This window comes from Balaenoptera musculus, chromosome 1, assembly GCF_009873245.2.
Source record: "Balaenoptera musculus isolate JJ_BM4_2016_0621 chromosome 1, mBalMus1.pri.v3, whole genome shotgun sequence".
Lineage (NCBI taxonomy): Eukaryota > Metazoa > Chordata > Mammalia > Artiodactyla > Balaenopteridae > Balaenoptera > Balaenoptera musculus.
Genome location: NC_045785.1, coordinates 74,146,419 through 74,156,052, shown reverse-complemented (window position 1 = coordinate 74,156,052; position 9,634 = coordinate 74,146,419).

Here is a 9,634-nt window from a genome sequence, read left to right as displayed (position 1 = left end):
AAACTAGACCAATGGTTCTCACACTTGAGCTTCCATCGGAATCCCCAGGAAGCCTGGATAATAGGCAGATTGCTGGGCTCCTCTCCCAGAGTTTCTGCTTCACTAAATCTGGGGTTGGGCCTGAGGTCTTGCACGTCTAACAAGTTCCCAGGTGGTGTTCGCGTTGCTGGTCCAGGACCACACTCTGAGAGCACTGGGGGTCCAGAGCATGATGGGGGAGTGGGGAGCAGGGAATAGTGAAAAGGAGAGCTGGGCTTCACAAGCTAGTTCAGGCGTTTAGATTTTATAAACACTGACAACAATACTTAAAGAGAAGAGTACACAGTCAGATCTATGTGGCCCGAGTGGATGTTAAGGGCCTACGACTGCAGAAGGGAAGACTCGCGAGGCGTAGAATCCAGGTGAGCTGTGGAAGCAGAGGAAGAGGTGCTTCTCTCATCTCCAGGGTTAGGGCTTCTGCTCCTGCCTTCCATCCCATCACCATCTCCTCTGGACTCATCCTCTTCCAGATATCTTCAGCCTTTTTTTCTGCACACCCCTTCCTGTTGGGCATAGTTTAAGCCAAACCTTCAAACATATAGCACTCCAGGAATCACACTACCCAGCTCCTTTTGGCTGCTACTATTAATACATTTAAACCAAAATCATCTCAGTGAATGGTCATCACCTGCCCCATTTCCTCACACTCGGTTCCTACCCTCTGAGTCTCATTCTGCACCAGCCTAAGCAATGAGATAGCACCTTGCTTTTCTGACTTGCTTTACTTGCATCAGCCTTGCTTCCACCAAAAAGTCTTAAGAGAACCCTACGTCAAGAGCTCCAGTAAACATAGTTAATAAATGTTGAAAATGCCAAAACAGAACTGAATTTTTAAGCCTCCAAGACTTTATTAACCTTTCTATTTCAAGACAGCTCATAGGAAATCTATGTGATAGAATATATTATTATTTTCCTGTTAGGAAGAACATAATCCAATTTGTCTAAACTGATGGAGTCAAAAAAAATTTGAGACTTAAGTAAAGTATAATTCCATAGAGACGTATGTCTTAAGCTTTCCTGGTCTGTCTAGAGCTATGTTCCTTAGAAACAGGATTTATCCACCTTTGTATTAATTACTGTAAGAAGTGTCCATGAATTATCCATCACTTGTTTCTACATTTTAAATTTTTTAAAGGCTTGAGATAGGGGAATTCCCTGGAGGTACAGTGGTTAGGACTCTGCACTTCCACTGTAGGGGGCACGGGTTCCATACCAGGGCACGGCCAAAAAAAAGAAAGAAAGAAAAAATAATAAAGATTTGAGATTAAAATGGGGCCTGTTGGGTATTGGGAGCATAAGCAAAGCCTACTCTTAAAGGTTCTTTATTCAAATGTTGTAAACAAACATGGAACATCCATTGAACCCAGTTCAAGCCCTTGGATGTACAACAGGGATTGGTTTACTTCCTGAACAGGCAGTTTTCTGAGTGTTGCTTAGAGCCAGAGATCTCACACTTCTGTTTGAAATTTTCCCTCTCTTCTGGACCATTATATATCTGCTGCAAATCCTTGATGTCAAAATAGTCTTTTCACAGGTACCTTCCAAAAGTGAGGGAATTGAAATATCTCAAAATCAATTTCTCAACTCAGGCAGAATGCCTTTTATAATGTCAATAGTCAGAAGAGCTAGGAAATTCTAGAAACAAACAGAGGTCCATTTCCTATCAATAAGTTTGCTTCTTTTTAAAAGTTTTTTCTCCACTTTATTCCTGCTGTGACTTTCCAAAAATGCATAGCTTTCTCAACTTCCCTGAGAGCGAAACTAACTTTATTTTTCTAATGAGTGGGAACACCACCAATTCTTCCATGATTATCAGAATCTTCTGAGGTTAAGGGCTTCTCTCTTTTTAAAGCAAACAACTTCTTCTTTTAGACATAGTTCCAGGTCCATTTACTTGACTTGATTAGGGGCACAGAGCAGAAAGCCTGTGATCTTAGCTCCCATGCGCCCCTTCCCCTGGACCCCCCGGAGACTAACCCCCAGTGTGCAGGTAGAGCCGAGCCTGTGCCACAATCCTGAAGGAGCCCAAGATGCCCAGTGAGATGGAGCTGGGGGAGGGGCAGGAAAAGGAGAGGAGGAGGCCTCTCTGTGTCCCCAACTCCAGCGATCATCCCCAAGCCAAAAGAGAAAATTGGCTGTGTTATTTTTACACTTGAGGCAATTCAGTGAAATCCAGGCCTTTATCTTACCGGTTTCGTTGCTTTCTCAAGTGCAGAATCTTTAGTGGTCATTTAAAAACCACCGGAATATTTTCTCCTTAACACTGGTTCCTGCCAACTTGAAATTGGCTTCTCTTTTTGTCTCCCGTCCAACAGGCGTCTTAAACTCAGCAGATCCCCAATCAAATGGACCCCATTCTCCCCCCCAGCAGCACCCTCCCTCACTTGCTGTACTCCTTTCTTTACTTTGGTCAGCTGCGCTGTCATTTACCAAACTGCTCGAGCCAAAACCTTGGCGTCATCCTAAACTCCGTCTTCTTCCTTCACTGCAGTCTCCCCATGGTCACCCAGGTCTGTCCTCTTGTGACCTTGTGAATGCGGTCCAAGAGAAATTAGTTCTCTCTTTCTCATCTGGGAGGAACCCAGTCGGATTTCTGCCTACAGATGATAAAACCCTGCCCCATGTCCACACCAGATCTGTCCTCCTAGTGAAGGTCGGGAGGCTGGCTGAAAGCAAGGGTGACCATGGGGCCACAGGGATGATCCCAAAGAGCAATTAGGCTGCTGCCCAGGGCCTGGTGGTTCCTGAAGCTCATAGCTTTTCAGAACTGCAGTGGTAGGGAATTGGCGAGGAAACTATGGTAAGTGAAGACCTAAAATGACCTGAATGTCCTCAGGTATAACATGGAAATGTTCTCCAGTTCTCTGAGAGCTATCCCAAAGTTAGCACATTAGGGCCTGGTACCAGACAGATACTGGATAAATACTTATAGGATGAATGAATAGACACACTGCTAGAATGAACTAAACATAAATACTAGGGATGTTCTTTATATTTTCTTTCAAATGTTTTGATTTGAAAAATGTCTTAGCCATTTCCCCCGTCTTGTTTCCAGATTCATTCTCCCCAAGTTGATGAACATGATGGTTACTGGCCCAAAGACCCCTTCATACCATCAAAGCTTCACACCATCAAAGCTTCATATGCCTTCATACCATCAAAGCTGACTGCTATGACGGCATCCCATCTCTCTGCCCCTGTTAACTTTGAGCACACCAGTGGGAAGGTTGGAAATATTTATGCCCCTGAAAATATGTCGAACACTATAATATTCTCAGTGCTCTCTACCTGCTGCATGTGACCACCAAGGAGATAGTCTATGAACTGCAGAGGTGGGTGTGAATGCTACCCTGTACTTGCTGACCTTCCTCCCAGCTGTCAGATGGAGATGATCAGATGACAGGACCTCAGCCCTTGCCTACAGAAGGTTGTGAAGACCAGTGGGACTGGAACATGAATGGCTTCTCAGTCTACACTCTGGGGGTCCCAGGACGAGAGCTTCCCAGTACCTTCCCTGGACCAGCACCCAAGGGGGCATGGCACTCAGTGCCCACTCTCTTTAATCAATGTTGTACTGATTTGATCAGTGGTTTTCAAACTCTGTCCTACACAATCTGAGATGTTCTACCCAGGAACCATGGTGAGGGATGGTGTGTGAGCAACAATTCAAGCATTCCCTTTTCTAAATTGAACAGCCCTACTTTTTGTTTTTTAATTGATTTTGTATGTTAGGTTTCTACTCTTTTATGGGAAGGTAATGCTCCATTCTTCAAACAACAATGATAGCTCACGAGGCCAAAGATTAGGGTTCTAATAGTTCTAACATGGGACTCTGCTTCCTATAGGCACTTAACACATGCTCATTCAATTGAAGAGGCACTGCCTTCTCTGAACTTCATTTCCAAATTGAAACATTTGGGACTGAGTTTCCATTCCTGTGACTCACTGTAGGGAAACTGAATAGAACCTGAAGTCAACCATGTCTTTCTGCTGTTGTTTACCCAAATCAACACCTGTTGTTTACCAAACACCTAGCTTATAGTAAGCACTCAATGCATGTTGCTGAATGGATAAATGACTAAATGAATGATGTGTGTTCCTGCACAAGTTACTTGTCGTCAACTGTAAAATGAGCCTAAATCCACATTTTTTTGCAGTGTAGGGTGAATATATAATGAAAGAAGATGGGTAAATTGTTTATCACATAGTAGGATCAACAAATATTCACTTTATTCTCTTCCCCTTCATGTAAACAGTAGATCTTATTCTCTTTGACCCTCTTTTCCTGCCAGGAAATCACTTAATCTGATGGAAATAATTGATGGACCAATCACATCTGATTTCCATAAACAGGGTAGGAGGCCTACCCTTCAGATTTCTGTCCATACAGAACTGGCCAGATGCCAATGTAACTAATAAATATACTGAAATACTGTACAAGTTTGGGATACATAAGATCTTTGAGTCACTACTTTGATGATGGAAAGTTATCATGTGATACCACAGCAATAAAGAAATTTAATTACTGTTCTTCATTTAAAAAAATAGATGGTGGAAACCTTACAACATTTAGATGAGAATAACCACCATGGAATCCATAAAGGTGTTGTACATAATTACCTAGAATTGGTTCTTCTCACTCACAGATCTACCTGGGAGACCTTAGATAATATTTAGAAGCAATTTGGCGATAAGATTCAATATAGGTAAAACTAGATTAGGGTTATATCACTTGATCAGGGATTCTTGTAATAGACCATGATGAGATAAATTAACAGAATTCTACAGATGTGGAGGCATTGACAGCTGAGTGCACAGCTAATAGCAGGAATTTGGGACCCATTCAAAGCTTTGAAAGTTAAGCTACATGGTAGTGAACTTAACAACATGGAAACAAGTTTGCTCTTCTCCATGACCTACAATCTTGTCAAGGCTGAGGATAAACTGCTACAAGTGGCCACAGTGGATAAATCCTCATTAGGCATCTTTTCAAAAAAGTATAGGCTAACAGGGAAACCAATAGTTCTTTTAGTTTTGAAATGGTTTTTAAATGAGAGTTCAAAGCCAAGTGGACAAAATATGTTTTCTCTAGCTAACTCTTAACATCATGCTCTATTCCAAAGGACACTACATCCGTATGAGGATAAGTTATGCTGTGCTTTGAATTTTGGAGGTATTGAGGTTTGCAAAGTTGGGTAGAAGATTATTGTTTGAAAAATTTTAGAAGAAACTAGGGAGAGGGGACAGCTACAGAGCTGTTCAGACCAACCTTTCTCTGACACATTTACCTAATTGTGCTAACGTTTTCCAAATTGCCCCCTGTGAATATAAAAGACTGTCAAGTGCCTTGCTGAGAGCCAGATGCACCCTATCTGCTTCATCCTCCTGACCTAGAAAAACCCCATCAGAAGTGAAATGAGCAGATCGCCTATGAACTGCAGCCAGTGGACCCTTGCTGGTTTTGAGTGATTATCTCTGAAATGCTCTGAAACCATCAGCTTCAAAATCTACCCCAGATTTTTTGTGAGGGATGGATGTTGTGCTTGATGAAATAAAATTCATATTTTAAAACAAGACAAGAGAAATCTAAACAGAAAATTTTTTTCTCTGCCCATTTGGGCCTCCTCCCTTCCCTACAGTGTGCATTGTTCATCTGCATTATTCATTAACCAGACTTCCCCAATGGCAGAAAATACCTGCTCTGCCACAAAGATCAATTTCTCCTTTCGCCAGCCATGTAAACTCCTTTAGAAGATAACATATTCCTTTCTCAATCCTGTAAGGGGTCATGATGACCCACCACTCACCTTGTGCGTTGCAAACTCTTTGGTGAACTTTATGTTACAATGCCAACATCTCAACTTCCCTTAAAGATAGTGATTGGTGCAGAACAGACGGGTGTGAGATGACCTGGGGAGACATGGGGCCACATCTTTGGGATGGTCTTAGCTTAAATACTTACTTATGACCTTATGGATGTCACTAGCTATATTACTGTATTCTGCCTATTTTGCAAGATTATTGCTCCTTGCATTATCAGCTTGTGACTGAAACCACCGATAAAAAAAATAATGACTAGAGGACTTGAATGATTGACCAAATATAGAGTTCTATAAGATCAATGATTTTAACAGTGTACCTCTAGTTATGGGAAAAGCAACCAAGAGGGAAACATTTCCTAGACCAAAACAGGCTAGGAACACACAGGCTGTCCAGGGGCTTTTAGTTACTGTTAATAGGGCCTAGTCCAGTAACAGTACATTGATGAACCTATCAATGAAATCCTTGCCTGACCTGGGAATGAGCATTCTTAGCACCGTGGGACAAACCTGTCATAAAAGTTTCCCAAACCTTGATGAAATAAAGACCGAAAAGAGAAGAAACTGTAAATAAGGACTATTGCCCACCATCCAGGTCTACAAGAATCAAGTCATTAGCCACTGCAGTCACTGACCTACAGCACACCCTGAAAGAATTCAGAGCGAAGATCAGGATGAGGCAATTTGTGTTCTGGGAAGAATGGAAGAAACTGGCCCTCACATAGATATATTCAGGAGAGAAAATCTTATGAACCCAGTTTCTTGCATCTTCCCATACTTAGAAAAGCACTAAAACCTTTAAAGAAGATATCTGTTCCTTGCGAGTAGCAGTAACCTTCTACCAAGATGTGTGCTTGATCGTACATACCCCTTCTCTGAAATCACATATATACTGGCCTCCCCCTTTACGTCTTTGGAACAGTCCTCAGAGCTTTCTGAAAGATTGTCTCCTTGGTTATAATCCTCAGGTTGATGTGAATAAAATTTTCCATTTGTGTTTTAGATTGACTGTTGATTAATTTTTCATTGATCTGTTAAATCTCCCAAACTCTATCTTTTATTACTTAAAAATATTTGTGATATTTGCTGCCTCTGGCACAGCTTATGCTCCCGTGATTTCTTAAAAGCTCACCAACAGTGGTTCATCATCCTTTACATAAGATTACTAACAATAGCTTAGCGCATATTGAGTTCTTAATATAAGCCGAGTACTGTTCTAAAAGTGTAATACACTATTAACATATTTAACCCTGTGAACTAGGTACTATTATTGTCCCCATTTTATAGATGAGTCACGTAGTGTATGAAGCACATAGTATATAAAACTTGCCCAAAGGCACACAGGTATCAATAATAAATAAAGCAAATATTTGAACCCAGGCAATCTGGTGCTGGATCCTATAAGGTGAGCCTTTACACTACACCGCCTCTGTTCAGAAACCTGGGTCAATTGTTTGGCCCTTGACCTCTGTCATATCACCTCCTCCACTGTACCTGCGTGTCCAGCTTTCTTTCCCTCCACCTGAAGTTCGGTGTGAAGCCTTCCTGATGGATGTACCAGTGAATTTCCTTAGAAACACATCCATTCAGTTGTCTTCTCAGATCCACCTTCTTGTCACTCGTGCTTTACCAAATGAGCCATCTGCAATTCACCCGAGTCCTTCTGGTTCTGACTGTACATTGTTAACTACCATGAAACAATAAAAATAGTTATCAGTTCATAGCCATCATTGTTAAGTATTGGTCGGAAAAGCTAGTGTTTCAATCAAATTATCTGTGTTATCTAGTTAAGGGTGACCATGAGTGAGCCACTCAAGGCCCTTTTTTCAACCGCCCCACTCTCTCTTTGGTGGGAATTGACGACTACCCCACGAATTTGGAAAGACTCCATTCACACACTGCGCTCTTCTAGGATATGGACCCTCTGTGTTCAAGTATTGTAAGGTGACTTCGTCCTGTCCTAACACTATTCTTTGGGTGATTGGTATCATTCAGATATCAATCATAGATTTTTAAAAGTGGTTATGAGTCTTTGGAAATCCAGATGTAGTGTCCAGAACTTGCTTCATCTCTAGGGTCTTTGAGTTTCCAGAAACTGGAAGCTCACAGAATGATCTCTGTCCTACCAAATCTGTACAGTGCTCACCCAGTGTAGCCAAGGCACAGTCCCTGATTTTTAACTAATTTTGGAGTCTATCTTTAGCTGTCCATGCCAAGAAGATCAGAGAAAGCAGGGTTTAGCCTAACATACTCATTCAAAGACTCTCTTGTTTATAAATGCAAATTTCTACAGACATCAAACAAAAGCAGGGCATTTGAAGGCTTTAAGATGATTTGTATTGCATCTATCCATATTTCTGCAATTTGTTCTATGGCTGCTCTAAATGTTCCCTAATGTTCCAAGTTATATTTTTTTCTTATATGTGCATTGAAGGGGAAGGGTGGATGTGTGTGTGTACACCCACACACACACACACACTCACTCACTCATAATTGCCACCTGGAGGTTTGGGGTTGGTCCTGGAGTAGGGCATCACTTGGTATTTGCTTCATGCCTCGTTGTGTCCCAAATACCCTTTTTATTCTTTCCTTCTCCAAAATCTAATCAAGCTCCTTCAGCGACCTAGAGACACCTGCTGGTAGATGCTGATACTATACCAATACTACTCAAGACAGATGACCCAAGACAAGTCATTCAAAATTAAGCCACAGAAGAGCTCTAGAAATGGGGGACTGAGAGGTGGGGTGCTGTACCTAGGCTGTGGCTGTGGAGATAAAATAAAAACCCCTGACTTGAGAAAGATTTGAATTGCTAATCCATCTGTCAGTTCACACCCTAAACACTGACTTGGTTTCCTTCCCTTAGAATTAACTAACAACTAGTGTCATCAGCACAGGCAAAGCCATATTTAATGGAGTGCAGATTAGGGCTAGCCGGAAGCTTATGACATTTATTTTGGATAAACTCGGATCCATGTATTACTTATGGGTATTTGGGGGGCCTTTTTAGAGAATTCTAATGGGGAATAATAATAACATTACCACAAAAGGTAGTTCTGCTTTTGTTTTTTTTTAATGACTAAATCAACAGTGCCTGGCACATAGTAAGTGCTATTATGATTTTTTTTTTTTTTTGGCTGTGTTGGGTCTTCGTTTCTGTGCGAGGGCTTTCCTCTAGTTGCGGCAAGCGGGGGCCACTCTTCATCGCGGTGCGCGGGCCTCTCACTATCGCGGCCTCTCTTGTTGCGGAGCACAGGCTCCAGACGCGCAGGCTCAGTAGTTGTGGCTCACGGGCCCATGCTCCGCGGCATGTGGGATCTTCCCAGACCAGGGCTCGAGCCCGTGTCGCCTGCATTGGCAGGCAGACTCTCAACCACTGCGCCACCAGGGAAGCCCCTATTATGATTTTTATTGCCTGATGATGGGCTTGCTTTGCCGGTTTCCATGACTTTGCAGCTGTGACACTGAGTAAATGCTATGAGGATGACATGGTCCTAGTTCTGAAGGTCAGGGGCAATGCTGGGCAGCTTACCAGCATCAAACTTATTCTGAAGTTCCTATTCAGGATTTCTTTCTTTCCTTCCTTCTTCCTTCCTTCCTTCTTTCCTTCCTTCCTTCCTCCTTCCCTCCCTACCTCTTTCTTTCTTTCTTTCTTTCTTTCTTTGTTTCTTTTCTTTCTTTCTTTCTTTCTTTCTTTCTTTCCTTTCTTTCTTTCTTTCTTTTCTTTCTTTCTTTCTTTCTTTCTTTTTCTTTCTTTCTTTCTTCTTTTCTTCTTC